The 18,672-nt window shown below is 35.5% G+C and overlaps 1 protein-coding gene across 1 annotated transcript in view; it reads left to right on the forward strand.

Moving 5' to 3' along the window:
• Nucleotides 1–18,672, forward strand: part of Sirt2 (NAD-dependent protein deacylase sirtuin-2) — a 164,325-nt gene that overhangs the window by 41,656 nt on the left and 103,997 nt on the right. The gene's annotated exons all lie outside the window — the stretch shown is intronic.

Below are 18,672 nucleotides of genomic sequence, written 5' to 3' on the forward strand. Positions count from 1 at the left end.
GAGTTTAAGTGTAGAGACTAGCTGCTCACTAGTCTTCAAAAGTTAGAGCTAAATGGCATTGCCTGCTTTCTTGGGGTATAAAAGGTGTTAGTTGATAGTATACCATGAATGTGAAAGGAGAAATTTCATTTGAAGACCTGTATGTGTTGTATTTTTTGGGAAATGCATAAGAGGGAAAGATTGTTGCAGATGGCAGTAGAAGGAATGAATGAGTAGGAAAAGAAATTTATTCTATCAGTTTGAAGCTGAACTATGAAGGGGTATATCAGTGGCTGCATGCATTTTAGTAGATTTAGTACAGAGTGGGAGAATTATTGAGGCCAATTCAGATGAACAGTGACCATGGAAGTTGTTATAGAGGATGTATGCAGCAGAGACAAGATATCTGTATGAAAATGAGTTGGTGAGAGATGAATCATTGATCAGTCTAATTGCTTCATTCTGTACTGAATATAGTATTGAGATAGTGTAGGATTTGAGTGTTAATGGCTTTCATCATAACTAGAAAGAACTAAGGTGAGAAATTGAATGATATGATGGCAGATGTCATTAATTTTGATGTTAATGCCAAGCATGTTAGTAAAGTTGATGTGAAAGTGAGTTTTTATTGAGGAAATCCTGGCATAGTTTGTATATTATGATTGGTTGTGTTGTGACTTTTTAGTTGGGGATTAGTTTATGAGAGAGATTCCTTTTTGTCCTTTTTTGGAAATGGGTTATTCATTCCTAAGAAGGTTGTGTGGAATAAGAGAGCATAAAAAGGTGATTTGGAATAGGAGTGAAACCTTCAAAATAATTAGAGAAATGCCATCAGGAGCAGGAATCTTTGGTATCTAATTTGGTCAAGATTCATCTGATCTCTTTTCTATTTCTTAGAAAGTCAAAGGGAGTGTTGAATGTTTTGGAGACATTTACATAGACTAACTGTGCATGCATTTGAGGAAAATACAAAGCAAGTAGATTGGGTGATGATGCAAGTACCATCCTGGTGTTGGACAAAAGTGATGGCCAGTTGCTTTTGGCAGTAGACCAGAAAGCATGAATACTTAGGCATGATGCATGTTTCCTGCTTTTAGTTTTTTTTTTAAATCAATTTTGGATGTGTTGATGGTTTCATATAGGCTATTTGAGCCTTGATATAAGCAGTAAAGGATGATTGAGTTTGGGATGAAAGCCAGTTACAGCATGGCTGGTTTTCTTGAACAGCCTTGGCACACCTTTTGGAGAACCAAGGCTTAGATAGGGAACAGGAATTAAAGTGGGAAATGAATCTTTCTATACCAGTAGGAATTACTTGTGATATGTTCAATGGATATATTTAGGTTGGAAGGTTGAAATCGATAATTCAACCAAGGGGGTGAGTCATAGAATTCACGAAGATCATCTCACTTGACATTCTTATATTATCAGACAACCCATGGATTAGACTAGCTCTGTCAGTGTTGCCCCATGGGAAAAGAAATCAGTACCAGATTGTAGTGTAGTCAATATTACCTAAAGGGAAAACAACATTCACAGTGTACTTGAAAGTCACTAATAAAGAAGAAATCTTGTGTGGTTGGAGAATGGTTGGGGTTATTTATTATATTATATATAGTAAAAAAAAGCACTAATAAAAGGCAAATCTATGGACTATTGGGCAGAGCTTTCATTTTTTAAGTAGTGCAGTGCTAAGGATTGAATTCTCATAAACTCTCTGATCTCTTGTTTTAAATTTTGTCTATAATTTGGTTATGAAATAAGTTATGAACATTTGGTCATGAAATAAGGACAGATTAATATCTCCTTTTTCTATTAATTTCTAAAATTTTCTTATTAACATTTTCTTACTAAAATGAAGCAGCATTTTAGGTCATTTTTCAATCATTTAAAACATACTAATGTAGCATTTGTTCAGTCCAAGGATGATTTTAGTGAAAAAATAATATTTTTTTTTTTGACTGGACGTTTTGTGTCAAAATTTTTGCTCTGTCATGGTAGTCACTAATTTGCTATTTTTGCATTCTTAGTTGTAGAAATTCCCAGTCAGCTTAGTTCTTTACTAGAAATACTTGAAAAAAAAAATCAGAAAACAAACTGACTTGCAATTGAGAAATAAACATGGAAATTTGGATATTCATACTTTTGTTAAACATAACTTTTTATTTTTATATCTTATGTGTTATATTCAGAACCCATGCAATTTACAGACAAAAAAAATACTGTTGATGGTGATGATGGACAGTAGATGGTGTTGATGGTAATAGGAGAATTAAGTAGCAGTGGAGAGGGTGAGATGTATTTAGCAAAGCAGCAGGGGTGAATGCTGGTCTTGAAATTCACGCTTGCTCTTGTTATCATTCAGGGAGTGAGAGGTGTGATTGAAGTCTGATTAGTGGAATAATGAATTACTGACCATTTAAAACTATATACAGCAAAACCTCGCATAGTCCGGCTTCAGTCAGTTCGATTCACTATAGTCCGGTTTTAAATCCTAAAATATAAGTACACAAAATTACTTTTTTTATACATAAATGTTCTGTGTTTTCCCTTTATACAGTCAAGTCTCTTTTTGTGTGGTTTTAAAGTTATGCGATATGATATTTAAATTTTTTTTAGGGGGTTCCCCATTGTATATGTATGTACCTAAACTCGGCGAGAATATAAACACAGCATTATGTTCAACGTCTTAATGTGTAAGCAATGTATAGTACGAGTAAGCAGTGGACGTTTGTGAATTTAATGTTGAATTAACTTCTATGTCTATCAGTTTTCGATGTACAGATCTCCAGTAAAGTTGATTTGTGATAATTAAATTTTAATCCCATTTAAAAAAAAACTACAAGAAACGTAAATGGCTCAATTTAGAACAAAAGCTTGATATAATCAAGCTTCATGAAGAAGGTGCATCCTTTGCTAAAATAGGCCATGAAAAAGGAATGGACAAGTCATCAGTTCGAAAACTTGTCAAAAAAAAGATCGATACAAATCGCAAGGTATGGCTACGGCTTCTTATTTATAAAAAATAGTGACTAAAACCAGAAGCACTCGAATGGTACATACGAAGCGGCTATTATCCATATGGATCTAAGACTTAACTCAAAAGCGAGTTCCACTTAGTCAAATGTAAATTCAAGCCAAAGCATCAAGTCTTTACAATGACTTGAAGGCTGATTGATGATATAGAAAACGAAGGTGAGGGAACTAGTGAAAATTTTACGGCAAGTCGTGGGTTGGATTTTCGTTTTGAGTAATGAACTGGTATTCACAATGTTCGTATTGTTAGTGAATCTGCCAGTGCAGATAAAGAGGCTGCTTTAAGATATCTGAAGGAATTGAGTGAAATCATACAGAAAGGTGGCTACAAAGATGAACAAATATTTAACGTTGATGAAACAGGGTTGTTCTAGAAAAAGTTGCCATCACGCACTTTTATAGCAGCCAATGAAAAGTCATGCCCTGGATATAAAATTTCAAAAGACCGTCTCATACTGTTATTAAGTGGAAATGCAGCAGGGGATTTCAAATTAAAACCGATGCTTGTGTACTATGCAGAAAATCCTAGAGCTCTTAAAAATGTATCAAAATGCCCCAGTGTTGTGGCGTTCAAATAAGAAAGCATGGATCACAAGAGTTTTATTTGAAGATTGGTTCACCAACTATTTTTGCCCTATAACAGAACGTTATTGCAGAGAAAAAGGATTAGATTTTAAGATTTTATTGATCTTAGATAATGCCCTGCTCATCCAACTGGTCTTTGTGATTTAATTGAAAATGTACAAATAACTTTTCTTCCACCAAATACGACGTCGGTGATTCAACCAATGGATCACGGTGTCATTGTGACATTTAAGGCCTATTATTTGCGCTGCAGTTTTTCGCAAGCCATAATAACATCATAAAAGTTACAAATGGAGAAAATGCGTCTACTTTAAGAATTTTGGAAGAGCAACATCAGAAACGTTATCGAAAATATAGGCAAAGCATGGCATGAATTAACAGTAAGCAATATGAGAGCAGTATGGAAACATCATACCACATTGCACAAATGATTTCATTGGTTTTGAAACTCATTTGCTGAAGTGGAAATTGGACAGCAACTTGGTTTCAAAGAGTTAGATTCCGTCAACATAATTGAGTGCATTGAATTGAACACTGATGAACTGGATAATGAAACACTTATTAACATGGATGAACAACAAGCTTATGAAGAGTGGGAGGATAACTTAGACAACGACGACTGTGTTGAAGTAACTGCATGAGAATTAACAGCCGAACAACTATCAAAAATTATTGGAATGGTTGAAACCTTATCAGAGCATATTATGGAAGTTGATCCCAATATTGAACGCAGCCTTACAATTTGCTGAACAATAAACAATGCAATTCGTTGCTACAAAGAAATGTATGAAGAGAAAAAAACTAAAGAAGAAAAATGTGCAGACATCGATATTGCAATTTTTAGAGAATAAAAAATGAATTACGAAAAACATGTATTTTTTGTTTAATTATTTTTGATAAAGACATTTGAATTAATTAATCTCGTTTTATTTATTGAAAAACAGGGAGAATATTTTTTTTGGAACCAATTATCATTTTTGTATGTATTTAGTTCCTCGATCAATCCGGTTTCAAACAGTCCGGGATATCGGTGGAACCGATTACCCAGACGATGCAAGGTATTGCTGTATTTAGAAATTTATGTACATTTAATCATACAAATACAACATTTATTTACAAATGTTCTTTTTCAATTTAGCTACTTGAATACAAATTCTACCCTACGGTTCTTCTTTATGAACTGGTCAATAACATCATCATAAAAAGTTGGTTGTAATATAATTTTCCCAAGCAACACGCACACTTGTAAAGGCTGGCAGAAGTTCACTGGCTAGAGCTACGTTGACTGCGTATGGCCTGTGTTTAAGCAACAGAGTTAGACAACGTGAAATGGCTATGCGAGGACATGGAAGCTCCTCCAATCGAGCAAGCCAAGGTAACTTTGACTGGATGAGCAAGCATCAGCCTTCGATACACAACTCGAAGCTCAATTATTGCCACGAAAGCTTAAGATGTTTACTGTCTACAAAAATAAAAGCCTAAATGGAATGCTTATAAATGCATGCATTTATTAACAAATAAATATTACAGTTAATGAACTTGCGCAGCAAGCATGGAGAATTCGCCCCTGCAAAGCCGAATAGAATGCTCTCCTGCGATGAGTCCTTGGACTCCCTGGAGGTGTTATATAATAGTAATAAAAATGTCTGACCCACATACAAAAGGTCACAAGACCTAGAACAAGTCAGTGGTGAGAGAATTTATTCCTCTCTGTTGTGACATTTGTGGCAATAACTAGTTTTCCAGGATTGGTTAAACCGTATTTTTTTATAGTCATGGCTCTGATTATATGTCATGAAAAGTAGTGCACTCAGGATTTAATCTTTGGGGAGGGGGATGAGTTGAGTAGATGATTTGAGAATACACACTACGCATATGACCTATGACTGAGCATCTGCAATGATTGCTAATTCGTAAGTAGTATAGAAATAGAAGACACGACATAACATAAATAAAAAAAATGAATTTTAATTAGGAAAAGATTTTTGGAAAATTTTCTAGTGTTTTTTTTTTTTTTTCCCTTTTTCTTTGGGGGGTACCAGGAAGTCCCCTCTGGGTGTGGCACTGGTCATGACAATAAACATACTACTGTGCTTGTCAAAAATTTCATTCTCTGAATGTAATTGATTTGCCAAAGCACTGGAATTTGTAATGACACTTTTGAATAACTCAGCTAAAGTTAAGAATCTAAATGTCTCTAAGAGTATGAATTTAAGAACAGTTTAAGCTGGGTTGCTACAAAGACAATACGATATTGATATTTAAAATGAAAAGAATGACCACTTAGACAAATGAAATAAGCTAGTGTGTGTGTGTGTGTGTGTGTGTGTGTGTAAAACTTATTTCAGAGCTTATTTCTTGTCATTGTATCATGCACATCTTTCTTTAGTTATGCACTCTCTTGCATACTACATGATGCTTTTCATGTCTCACTAACCAGAAGTTACTGATTTGAAGTAATCATAGTCCAAAAGGGATAATTCATTGTATGTTAACACTGCTACTCTGGATGTAGAACTATGTTGGAATGGAACAGATACGAAAAGAAGTCTTCATGCACATTATTGACAGCCAAGCTTTTATGGATAAGACTCTTTATCTTGAACGATCATATGATTTAGAGTATTGAGATTCATGCATTATGCAAACAAAGGGAATGTTAAATAAGATTTAATGCTATCCCACAGGGTAACATATTTTTCTTAGCTTTTTTTCATATGGGTTCCACCGATAAAATATTTATTTGTAAACCAATAGTAAACCGTACAAATCTGAAAACACACCCCAACTCAACATCACCAGAGTTAAAGATCGGTACTATCAATATAAGAAGCCTGAATGGCAAAGAAATGGAGCTAGTTGAGGAATTAGATAAGTACCAGATCGACATAATAGGGATGACTGAAACAAAAAAGACAAAAACTGGTGAGATCTTTCTGGGCAATAAATACAAAATGTTATATTCAGGCAATGACAATCAAGGAAAAGAATGAGTAGCCATAGTATTCAACACAAAATACGAGGCTAATCTTCTTGAATGGCAGGCAGTCTCAAGTAGAGTGATGTGGGCAAATATCAGAATGGGGAATTGGACAATGAGACTTATTTGTGCCTATAGTCCCCCCACAGAAGGTTCTATAAGGTAGAAGTGGAGGAATTTTTTGAGGCTTTAGAAAAAGCAACTTGAAACAATGAAAAAGGAAAAGTTGGTCCTTGTTGGGGATCTAAATAGCAGAGTAGGAAATGATTGTGAGACATACAAAAATATTTTGGGAAAATTTGGAGAAAAGAGCAAAGCTAATAATAATGGCAAATATCTGTTGGATTTCTGCTCAGGACATGGACTGGTTATTACTAACACCATGTTCCAACATAAAAATGTGCACAAATTCACATGGAGAGAAGAGGCAAGGAATAAGAAAAGTCTCTAGAAAACCACACCTTAAATAGTTCAGACCTAATGGTGAGTTTTGATATCACCTCATTATTCACTAATGTACCACTGACTGAAACACTTAACTTACTAAATTCACAATTTCCCCCAGATATATACCAGCTATTTAAATTCACAGTACAGGCAGGTTATTTTACATGGAAAGGGAAAATATACAAACAGTTAGATGGGACAGCTATGGGTTCACCTCTTTCTCCCCCCCTTAGCCAACTTCTACATAGAACATCTGGAAAAATTAGCTATCAACACAGCCACTCTCAAACCTAGCCTCTGGCTACGCTATGTTGACGATGTGTTTGCCATTTGGCCACATGGCCCAGACACATTGAATACATTTTTAGTGCATCTAAATAGCCAGCATCCTAAAATCCACTTTACAATGGAACTAGAAGCCAATGACTGCCTGCCTTTCTTGGACACACTGATCACATGTCTTCCAGAAGGTTCCTTATCATTTTCTGTTTACAGAAAACCCACACATACAGGGAGATACTTACACAAACAATCACACCACCACCCTTCTCAACAATATGGTATCTTAAAAACACTAACCCATAGAGCTAGAGCAGTCTGTTCCAATGACATTGCTCTCACTGCTGAACTTTCTCACCTACGTCAAACCTTCTTAAACAATGGTTATAATCCCCGTAAAATAGATAACATACTAAATGCTACCCATAAATCCCCTCTATCTACCACAGAAGACTACAACAAAACAATCACCATCCCATACATTAAAGGCACATTTGAAAAGATATCTAGGGTGCTTAACAAACACCAATTACGCACAGTATTTAAACCTTATAAAAAATTAGCAACTCTCATCCGTTCACCTAAGGACAAATGCACTCCTTTATCACATCCTGGTGTCTATGAAGTGCCCTGTTCTTGCCATCAAGCCTACTACGGACAGACAGGAAGAAATGTGGACATCCGCCTCAGTGAACACAAAAAATATATCCGACACTTTCGCTATGGTAAGTTGGGTCTGGCAGACCATGCTTTGGATACCCCTACACACAGGATCAATTGGAAAGAAACAAAAGTAATGCACAGAAGCTTCTACAAGTCAGAGAAGTTGTTCCTGGAATCAACAGAAGCCTTGAAACATACCCTAAACCTTAACAATTATGGCTGCATAAATCTACCAAAGATTTGGGAGACAGTCATCCTAAGACCAAATTAATATTTATTACTTTTATTTTTATCATTTGGACTACTATTTCAAAACTTTGATTTTTTTTTTTTTTTTTTTTTTTTTTTTTTTTTTTTTTTTTAACCTAGATGGCGCCATATTAGGACTTTAGTCTTGTGTTGCATGCTGCAATCACTTATACTGTCCCCACTGTTACACCGGATTGTGGTTGTCTTGCCTTTGTAACAAACTTTGTGTTGTGTGCTCTGAAGATGCTGGATATATTACCAGCGAAATATTAGCTTTTAAGTTAATATATAGTTATTTTCTTAACCATCTGTGTTCTTTTTATACCGTGAAACCTATCATAACATGTCTGATGAACACATAAGCCTATCCACACATAAGAGAAGTCTCATTGACTATGTTATTGTTGATAGTGATGTTTTCTCCCTGGTGCAGGATACCAGAGTGTACAGAGGATTTGAAATTGGAAGTGATCACTATTTAGTCTTGAGCAGGATAAAATTGAATTTCATATTGAAAAGAATAACACGTAAGAAAGTTTTAAAGTGAATAAAAGTTGAGCAGCTCTCAGATGTCAACTGTAGACTAAAATACGCAAAGTTTATTGGGGGAAAAAAAATGAAAGAGTTTGAGAACAGGAATCAAACCTTGGAGATTCAGTGGCAAACTCTGAAGAAAACATTGATTCTGCCAGAGAGGCATGTAGTGAGGTTGTCTGCAAGTATAGAAAAATCAGAACTCCATGGTGGACACAGAAAGTTAAAGAGGCAGTGAAGGAAAAGAAGAAAGCATATCAAAAGTTCTTGGCAAATAAGTCAGCTTGTGCTCTTAGAGAATACAGAGACAAATGTAAGAAAGCTAAACACTGTGTAAAACTAGCTAAACAAAAGTCATGGGAGGACTTTGGCAAGAACATAGAAAATAAATATCAAGAAGGTGGCAAAATATTTTGGAGGTTATTAAAGAAGCTTAGAAATGGAGAAAAGAGTACTGTAAAAGGAGTTAGAGATGATAAATGTGACATGAAAACGGGAGAAAAAGATATCCTTGAAGTATATGGAGTAATTACTTTGAAAAACTGCTAAATGAAACAAGCAGTGATAGCACAGTGGTAAAAAACACTGACCAGGCATGCAGTCAGGAATACATATCCATACTTGAAGTAGAAAAAGCCATTAAAAGGTTAAAATGTGGAAAGACAGCAGGAGGATTAGATGATATTCGACCAGAAATACTGAAGTATGGTGGTATAAGAGTCCTACAGTGGCTGCACTGCATAGTTCAGAAAGCCTGGACAGAAGGACGCATTCCCGATGATTGGAGTAGAGCTCTCATAGTTCCCATATATAAAAAGGGAAATAAAACTGAACGTGAGAATTATAGAGGTATTTCCCTACTGAGTGTTCCTGGCAAGATCTATGCAAGTATACTTGAGAAACGGTTGAGAAGAATTGTGGAAGAAAAGCTTGATGAAGAACAAGCTGGATTCAGGCCAAATAAAGGCTTTCAGGATCAGATCTTCACTTTACGACAAATAGTCGAGAAAGCATGGGAATATAACAAAGATCTGTATTTAAGTTTTGTCGATTTGGAAAAGGCATATGACAAGGTGCCAAGAGAGAAGCTATTCAATACGCTGCAGTTATATGGTGTCAATGGGGCATTATATGAAGCAATACTTAGTCTTTATTTGAGTTGTAAGTCAGCAGTTAGAATTGAAGGAAGTACAGGAAGATGGTTTAATGTTAAATCTGGTGTGAGACAAGGATGTACATTATCCCCTTTGTTATTCATTATCTATATGGATCACATTATGAAGGAAAGTGGTATTAAACATGATATCAAAATTGGAGATGTTAATGTCAGTTCTTTGCTTTATGCAGATGATGTTATATTTCTAAATGAATCTGCTACAAGTCTGCAAGATTCTCTGACTAAATTGAATAACTGTTGTAATAGATATGGTATGAAGGTCAGCAATAAAATGACAAAGACAATGAAAATAGGCAGAATCATTGAAAATGTCAATTGAAAATATAGAAATAGACAACAGAATCAGCAAAGCTGGTATGGTGAGAAGTCAATTGAATAAATTTATATGGAATAAGAGAGAAATTAGTCGGAACACTAAATTAGCTGTATACAAGACAGTGTTCAAACCAGTTTTAACTTATGGATCTGAGAGCTGGGTCAGAAGTAAAACACTTGACTAGAGACCGCAGATATGAGAATCCTGAGAAAGATTATAGGCGTGAATAGATGGCATCAATGGCAATATCATATTAAAAACGAGGATATTAGGAAAGAACATGACATTGTCAGCATCCAGGAATGCGTTAGCAGAGCTAATCTCAGGTGGTATGGTCACTTAAACAGAATGGGGAAGACCAAGATATAGGTGGATTGATACGGTACAAAGTGCCGTAGACGATAGAAATATAAGATCTGATAATGTTGGAGTCTTCACAAGTAACAGACTGATTTGGAGGAAAATTGTAGATTAGAAGTTAGTAATGTAATTTTTTTCATGCAGTACTATCATATCCTGTACACCCCTTAAGGGTACATGGCAGGAATTTGATGATGATAGTACACCAGGGATAACGTAGTGATTTTTTTCCCCCTATCCTTTCTTTCATGCTTACATGATCAGGATACATTTTGAAACATTATATAAACAACTATCGTTTTAGAGTAAAACTTTAGTTTAATATAAACTTTGATATGGAGGTCAAAACGTAGAGTGTTGATTTTGGTTCATATTAAACTAAAGTTTTACTCTAACACGTAGTTGTCTCCATAATTTTTCAAAATGTATTTCCCCACCCCCTATTTTTATTGGTTTTATATATATATATTTTTCTTTTATCAGTTTCAGAAAGCCTACTCCACAAATCAAACATTGAACTTTTTCAAGCCACTTCATAAGTGGGGAGCAGTGGTTTCATGTTGGACAATAATGAAATTACCAAAACTCTGCTAATTTATACTAGAGTTTATTTTATGCTTGATGCCAACCATGACAAAAGCCTAATTTCATGAAATTAGTTCTTCTCTTCAAGGACTAGGCATTTGCTGGTTCCAGCTTCACCGGTCTTTCCATCTTATCGCTGATTTCCCCCCCCCCCCTCTTTCCCTTTGGTCTATATCTATCCACTCTTTTGGTGGCTGATATCTTTCCATCCTAAATAGATGATCTTTCCATTTCTCTCTGTATTCCTTAATCTTTACATTTATGTTATAAATACTAGTTCTTTTCTGATATCTTCATTTCTTATATGGTCCAATTTTGTGCATCCTTTAATTGTTCTTAAAAATCTCATCTCTCAAGCTTATTTTAGTTGAGTTTCTTGTCTTGTTTTTTTATTCGTGTCCTTTTAATTGTTCCACAGATTTTTGAAATTTCTTCATTTTTTCATCCATATCTTTATCTTTTAGAAATGTTATTATGCAGCCTAAATAATTAAACTGTGTTATCTGTTCTGTTATTTTATTTTCTATAACTATTTTTGATCTAACATAATCCTGACCTTTAAGTGCCATGACTTTTGTTTTCTTTTGTGAAATTTTTAAATTTAATTGTTGGTTTATTTTGTTTAATTTGTAAACTGATTTTTGAAGGTCATCTTCATTGTCTTGTAATATAATCTGATTATGTGTATATAGCATTGTATCAATAACAGTTCTTCTGTTAACTGGATACCTTGTTTTATTGTTGTTTTCCATATTTTAATAATCTGATCAATATATATATATATATATATATATTGAATAGTTGGAGATAAGTTACATCCCTGTCTGACATCCTGATTTATTTCAATCTCTTCTGTTAATTTATTACCAAACTGTAACTGTATTTTGATATCTTTATATAAACTTTGTATAGTTTGTACCAAATGTGATGTTTTTTCCTTATTTTTTCATTGTATTTGATAGTTTTACTCTGTATTATTTCATCAAAAGCTTTCTTGTAATCTTCAGGGGGCGTTGCTACAAGCCAAGGAGTACAAAGCGTGGGGAGCAGGAGATATTTAGGCAGTTGAGCTTAGCAAGTGCAAGATGAATGATTGTTATCGGAAATTTTAACTACAGCAGTATAAGCTTTGAAGAGGAAAATGCATGTAGTAATATGGGAATGGAATTTCTAGAATTCTTGAGGAACAAATGTGTTAGGCAGCATGTAATAGAGGGAACAAGAGGTTCAAGAGTTTGGATTTGGTCATAGCATCAGAAGAGCTGATAATAACTGAGATGACATTCCCCCCCCCCCCCCCCCCCAGTTGGAGAGAGTGACCATGTGGTTTTGACATGGAATACAGAGACAAATGCAAGAATGCTAAACACTGTGTAAAACTAGCTAAACAAAAGTCAGGGAGGACTTTGGCAAGAATATAGAAAATAAATATCAAGAAGGTGGCAAAATATTCTGGAGGTTGTTGAAGAAGCTTAGGAATGGAGGAGAGAGTCCTGTAAAAGGAGTTAGAGATGATAAATGTGACATGAAAATGGGAGAAAAAGATATCCTTGAAGTATATGGAGTAATTACTTTGAAAAACTGCTAAATGAAACAAGCAGTGATGACAGCACAGTGGTAAAAAACACTGACCAAGCATGCAGTCATGAATACATATCCATACTTGAAGTATGGATATGTATTCATGACATGCAGGATGGTTTTGACATGGAAGATGAATAGACATGCAGGAGTATCAAAAAGGGAACATATGTGGAATTATAAGGTGGCTGATTATAATAGTCTTAGATATCAACTTGAGGCAGTTCCATGGAGGGTGGAATTGGAAGGCTAGGATATCATTAGTTCTTGGGAAATGGTGAAGGAATATTTGTCAGCAGCAAAAGTAAGCTGTATTCCATGAATAAAGTGGGCACAATTTGGTGTAAAGTGTATGATAAACAATATCAAACAGGAACTGCAGCTCAAAAAGAGATTATGGAAGAGATATAAGGGGGTAGAGAGCAGATGCATGAAGAATATAAGACTCAGGTCAGGAGAGTGACTAGTGTGGTGAGGAAGGAAAAACTGGAATATGAGAAGAGATTGACACTAAGATCCAAAAAAGTCCTAGGAAATTTTTGAGCTATGTGGCCAGTAGGAGGAGAAATGATTATGAATGAATGACATTATGGAATAAAAATGGGAATAGAGTGACTGATGCAGAGGACATAGTGGAGTTATTCAATGAGCACTTTATTGGAGTATTTCATCCTGGAGAAGGTTTTAATACACTAGAGGGATAGGGTAGGTTTAGAGGTGCAAGAGGAGAGTCTGTTCTAAATACTGAGTACTCTGGATGTCAGTAAAGCTGTGGGACTGGATGGTATTTCACCATGGGTTTTGTGAAATGCTAAAGAACTGACAGCTCTGTTGACCTGGATTTTCAGTGAAAGTCTGGCTATGGGAAAGTTAGTTTAGTTGCTAAGGTCTTGGAGAAATTAGTGAGGGACTATATACAGCATTGGGCAGAAGAGGGCAATTTTATCTGTGAGAATCAGCATGGATTTGTTAAGGGTCTCTCTTGCTCAAGTAACATGATTGCCTTTTATAATAAAATTACAAGAACAGTTGATGAGGGAAGAGCATACACTGCCATTTTTTTGGATTTTGCAAAGGCATTTGACTGGGTGCCACATGATAAGTTGATATTTAAATTACAGCACATGGGTTTAGATGTCGGGGTTAGTCAACTGGATTCAGGATTAGCTATCTGATACTTATCAGAGAGTTGTGTATAGTGGAGCAATATCTAGGAAGCAGAAGGTTACAAGTGGGGTTCCACAGGGCTCAGTACTGGGACCTGTATTGTTTAACCTTTATATCAATGACATTGTCAGTGGATTGCAAGGGGATATTCAGTTGTTTGCAGATGATGTGAAGATGGGAAGGGTTATTAGTAAAAGTACAGATGTGGCAGCCCTGCAAAAGGATTTGAATAAACTAGACAGATGGGCAAATGAATGGGGGTGTTGCTTTAATGCAGAAAAATATAAAGTCTTGAAGTTTGGGATACATCGATAGGCGGCTGCATACTTGATTGGAGGAGCTGTACTGAAGGAAGTAGGAGAGATAAGAGATTTGGGGAGGGGGGTGATGATTGATAGAAACCTGAAATTCAAGAACATATTGCAAAGGTGGTGAAGGTAACCCAGAGGATTGCTACAATATTGAGAAGGACGTTGATCTACAGAGATAGAAGAGTAATCATTCCGTTGTATAAGACTCTGATCAGACAACACTTAGACTATTGTTCTCAAATTTGATCTCCCAGGATTTGAAGGAGATAAATTAACTGTGGAGAAGGTGCAGAGGCAGATAATAAAGATGGTTTCAGGATTGTACAGTGTTAATTATGAGGATCGATTGAGGGAATGTGGACCGCAGACTTTGGTTGAAGAAGGAGAGGTGATATGATTGAGACTTTTAAACTGTTGAGAGGCAATTACAGGGTCGACACAGGAGAGTTCTTTCAGTTGTGGGACAGTGGGAAGGAGCAATGACAAATGGCCATCCCTGGAAAGTACGGAAGGAAGCTGTGAGCAAGAGGATGAGGAGTGGTTTCTTTGCGTGGAGGGTGGTGGAACCATTGGAATGGAATGCATTGCTTGATAGAGTGGTGAGAGCAAAAATGGTCAATGAGTTCAAGGAGTGGTATGATAGACTTGTTTCCTAGGAAGGGCCGCCCATGATGAGTCTCTTGACTCCATGGAGGCCTGAATAATAATAATAATCTATATAGGCCATATGAGTCTCTAAATCAAATTCTAGTCTTTTTTCAATAATTTTAGTTCAAAAATATTGTCTATATATGATCTTCCATATTTGAAACCATTTTGTTCTTCTGAGAGTGGATTGTTTGCGATATTTCTAAGTCTTTTATTCAGGACTTTACTGTAAATTTTGTAACCTGTGTGGAATGAACTTATTCCTGTAATTTCCACAATTATTTCTGTCTCCTTTCTTAAATATTCATTTTTTCCTTTCTTTTAGTTTTTTTTTTTAAAAAAAGAAAGGATTAAATATGACATTAGCTTTTAACCAATCTGATTGAACCTCGCATTTCCTCCAACAGTTATTAATTTTAATAATCTGTGATGTAAATATTCTCCACCATATTTCCAATATGCCATCTAATCCAGTTGATTTTCTATTTTTTGATACCTTTATTGCTTCTTTTAGTTCTTTGAATTTTATTGGTTCTGTATCAGTGCTGATTTCGTCATTATTATTTTCTGTTATTAAATTTGGGTCATACCATAATTCTTATAATGTTCTTCTTCTTCTTATTATTATTATTACTAAACAAGACCTCATGGAGTCAAAGACTCATCTAGGAGGTCCTTTTATCTCACACACATCTCATCATACCGGGTCTTAAACACATTCAAACTCCTTGCAGACACCACACTCTCAGGCAAGGCATTCCAATCATTCACAACTCTGCACGAAAAAAACCTGCCTCTCACTCCCCTACTCACACCCTCTTTATACAGTTTCCAGGGATGACCTCTGGTTCTCCCCTGATCTCCCACTATTCTCTGTAGAACTTCTCCACCATTGATCCTATAACAACCCCTTACCAACTTGTAGGTCTCTATCATATCTCCCCTCTTCCTTCTCTCCACTAGACTCTGCAAATTACATCTTTTCAATCTTTCCTCATACTCGACATTCCAGAGGTCAGAAACTACCTTAGTCAGTCGCCTTTGGACCCTTTCCAACATCTCTTCATCCTTCTGAAAACCAGGTGACCAAATCTGGGCACAATAGTCCATGTGTGGCCTAATCAAAGCCTTATACAATGGAACAAGAATCTCCGTACTTCTACACGTCAGTGTCCTCCTCATCATTCCCAGAAGTCTTTGTGTTGTCTTCACAACTTTGGCGATGTGTCCCCTAAATTTTAGATCCTTATCCACTATCACTCCCAGATATCTTATTTCCTCTACTTCCAACAATATATTCTCACCAAGCATAAATTCTGCATCCCATCTTTGTTTTCCAAATTTTAAAACCTTACATTTTGCAACATTGAACTCACATCCCCATTTGCTTGCCCAATCACTCAATTTATTCAAGTCTTCTTGCAAGGCCACAACATCTTCACTACTCTTTATGGTTCGTCCCAACTTTGCATCATCTGCAAACAACTGAATATCTCCATCCAAATCTTCGCCAATATCATTAATATACAAGTTAAATAGTAATGGCCCTAAAACAGATCCCTGAGGCACTCCACTAGTGACTTTCCTTTTCCTGGATATTGCACCCCCATACACAACTTGCTGATACCTATCAGATAGCCAGTCTCCAATCCAATGCACTAATCTAATATCCAACCCCATCTGCTCTAGTTTGACTGTCAACTTATCATGAGGTACTCTATCAAAAGCTTTTGCAAAATCCAAGTATATTACTGTGTATCCTTCTCCTCTGTCCAAGGAAGCAGTCACTTTATTGTAATAAGTAAGTAGATTACTAAAACACGACCTCCCTTTAGCAAATCCATGCTGTCCATCAAAGATTATACCATTGTTGTCAACCCAACTCTGGATCCTAGTTCTCACAAGCTTCTCCAACAACTTAACCACAACACCTGACACACAGATAGGCCTATAGTTTGATGCTTGAGTTCGATCACCTCCTTTATGAAGTGGCACAATCTTGCCCTCCTTCCACTCTTTAGGGACTTGACCAAGTGCAAGACTCGTATTAAAAAAATATGTCAAGGCAGGTGTCAACTCTCTGGCACATTCCTTCAGAATACGCGGTGATATATTATCAAGTCCCACAGCCTTATTTACATCTAGTTTACTAAACTCCCCAAACACCTCTTGCTCACTTACAGTCAGTCTCTCCTCCCCATCATCAACTGCTCTTAATCTCTCCATGAAGTCACATTCACAAGATTGAAAGATCTTTATGAACTGCTCATTAAGTATCTCCACCATACATTCTGCAACAGCTGTCTTTATACCATTTCCTCCAATCAATGTCATCCTTCCATAATCATTCTTTCTTTTGCTGGCTACATATCGAAAAAACTCCCTAGGATTCTTTTTAGCTTCATTAGCTAACTGCTGTTCATACCTCTCTTTAGCTACTCTCACCAACCAAGTCACTCTCCTTGCCTGGTCTTTGTAGAACTCATGAAATTGGTTACTTCCACTTCTCTTATGCTGCCTCCACAATGCCCTTTTTTCTCTGTATTGCATGCTTAATCTCTTTATTCATCCATCTCACACCTAACTTATTTAACCTTCTCACCCGTGGTATACATTTAGACATTGCATCCACTAAATATTTTTTGAAAATCCCCCAAGCTGCATTGATCTCTTTTCCAGCTAACTCCTCATTCCATGCTACACCTGCAAGAGTTCTATCCATTGTTTGTCTTAGATTATGTTGATTTGTGCTGTATCTCTTTCTTTGTTATTGAATTTCCTTAATATTTTGTAGGCCATGTCTAGTCTTCTATGTATGTCTTCTATTTTATTAATAAATCTATCCTAAGAACCTTGGTGAGCTTTCTGTACAATGGTTTTAGCTATATTTCTTTTGTTTCTGTATATTTCTTCTGTTTCCTTTGTTTTTGAAAGTGTGATTTGTATGCCATTTGTTTTTCTTTTATTGCATTTTCTATATCTGTATTCCAAAATTTTGATGTTTTCCTTTTTAATATTTTATATTTCTTTCCAAGTACTTCAGAGGCTGCTTTATGGATTATCTTTATTCAAGTTTTCCATTCTTCTATATCTTCAATGATTTGGGCTTCTTTTAGGCAGTCTGTTAATCATGATTGATAACATTCTTCTTGTAATAGATATACTTTGTATACTTGTTCTGTTTCTTTTTTTTTTTAATTTATTTACTTCCTTTCTCTATTATGCTAGTATTTCTATTTTAGAGACTACTAAATAATCTGAAAAAAATTTCACTTCCTCTGTGAACATGTACATCTCTCACACATGAAGCTAGTTTCTGATTAGTAATGACATAATCAATTATAGATCTTGTTCCTCTGTCATTCTAAGTATATTTATTTATATTCTTTTTTTGAAAAAAAGTATTGGTTATTTTAAAATTATTGAAAGTACAGAAGTCTAATAGTTCTTGACCATTGTTATTCATGCAAATTTCTCCATATTTTCCTAAGACATTTGAGATTGTAATATTTCCAACTCTAGCATTAAGATCTCCTGCTATTAATATATAGTCATTGTTATTACATTTAACTGTTTTTGTAGTTCCTCATAAAATTGTTTGGAATCTTATTTCCTACCTTCTTCAGGGGCATATACTTTTATGATATTTAAGTAGCTTCTATTTGTGTTTAATTTAACTATTATAATTAGATATTTACAAAATTATATTTTCATATTCTATTTTTCCATTTATTATTATTGATTAAAATGGCCACACCACTAGAAGCTCTGATAT

The sequence above is a fragment of the Typopeltis vanoorti genome, chromosome 10 (genome assembly GCF_054136105.1).
Source record: "Typopeltis vanoorti isolate ZY-2024b chromosome 10, IOZ_Tvanoo_1.0, whole genome shotgun sequence".
Classification (NCBI taxonomy): domain Eukaryota; kingdom Metazoa; phylum Arthropoda; class Arachnida; order Uropygi; family Thelyphonidae; genus Typopeltis; species Typopeltis vanoorti.